The sequence below is a fragment of the Echinops telfairi genome, unplaced genomic scaffold, assembly GCF_000313985.2.
Source record: "Echinops telfairi isolate 266 unplaced genomic scaffold, ASM31398v2 ScPeMD7_18;HRSCAF=68, whole genome shotgun sequence".
Lineage (NCBI taxonomy): Eukaryota > Metazoa > Chordata > Mammalia > Afrosoricida > Tenrecidae > Echinops > Echinops telfairi.
In genome coordinates, this window is record NW_022103915.1 from 20,091,464 (window position 1) to 20,093,109 (window position 1,646).

The window sequence follows — 1,646 nt, forward strand, 5'->3', positions numbered from 1 at the left end:
TTCAAACCAGCCACTCCTATAAAGATTTATACTGTTGCAAAGCCTTTGGGGAAGTTCTACTTTGCCCTCTAGAGTCACTATGAAGAGGGATTGACTTTAAAGGAGTGGGAACATAAACTAAATAAATGAAATAACTCACCCAGTTTTCAATTGAAGCTTGCCATTTCTGGATGCCAAACAGAGCCTCAGCAGAATCTGAGTCTTTGCCCATCTAGGCTATAGTTACTTCGGCTCCAGCACCCATAAGTGGAAACAAAGAGAGATTGTATGACCAGAAATAAGAGTTCAGAAGTGAGGAATAAAAACCATTTCCCAGAACTGATTGCCTTCAAATATCTATCTTTTAATGGATTCCAATTATGTTTTGATCTCTAAAAGATTAGTGGCATGCATTTGGAGAAAATAAAACAACTTAACCTCCAGTAGTCTCCTGGCTCTTTCCACTACAGTTCGTATGAGTGTGTGACTCATAACAGAGGATGGTTGGGATAATGCACCTTATGGCTTTTGACTTCTGCCAGGTGGGGTTTACAAGAAGGAAGAGGCAGAGTTTCATTTTTCCCAGCTGTAAAGATGCAAACATTTTAAATTAAAAATAACCTTTCAGCTGATTCCTTGCATAATTGCTAGCAAGTTTTGCTAATACTGTGGCTGAATTATAACTTGTTGAAGCTTTGGGGATTTGCATGCTGGTTTATGCCCGGAATTTGCATTGACATAGTTCCCAGTCAAGTGCGTAACTAAATCCCATGGCCACGCAGTATTTGCATTGAAAATCAGTAGGAGATTAGGAGAAGAATGCCTGTGCAGCCTCCCTAAATAGATTCAATGATGAAAACTTTGGGTCTCTCCAAATGCTGTTCACTTCCATTAAGTTTCTGTGGCTGCTGAACCTACACTTGCATCAGAGACCAAAGCAACAAGAGAAAACATGCAGACAGCTACCACTACATGACCCGTATTTGTGCAATGGTCATTTCTCAGAATAAAGACTGCACTTTGGGGAAGAAATGTGAAGCTATCCTTACTTAAAATAAGATATTGGATGCAAGATAACATCATGTTTTACTTCTGTCAGGGGTAAAACATGTATGGCAGATGAAGAGCACAGTCTTCCACAATGCCATCAGACTGGCTTATGAGTTCTTTCACAAAGCAGTCAGAAAGAAATGCTACAGAACAAGGCTAAGTCAAGTTCTTGATAGGCTGTTTTATTCTGTGCATTGCTTAAGCTTGCATTTCATGAGCTAATGCTCAGTGCTAAAAAAGGACAAATAATCTAACCCTCAGCGAAATTGTTCTTTAAGTCTCCTTGTCATTGCTGTTGCTTTCATTTGGCACTACAGACTGCCACAGTTGAAAGCTGGCAGGCATTTGAGAGTGCACTGAGATTCATTCACTGAAGGAAAATATGTCCCTGGGAATTCAAGGCTACACAATACCTACTAAATAGTGTATAAGCGTAAGAAGTCAAAACATATGGTTGCAAAATCATAAGAAGCTTTATTAAACAAAAATATTAAAATGGGAAGCTATTGATTCTCAACACATCCTCCATCTTCTTGTACACACTTCTGAAGGCAGTGTTTCCATCTCTACAATTCCTTGACCAACTCTGGGTTCATTTATTTACATCAAATCAAACA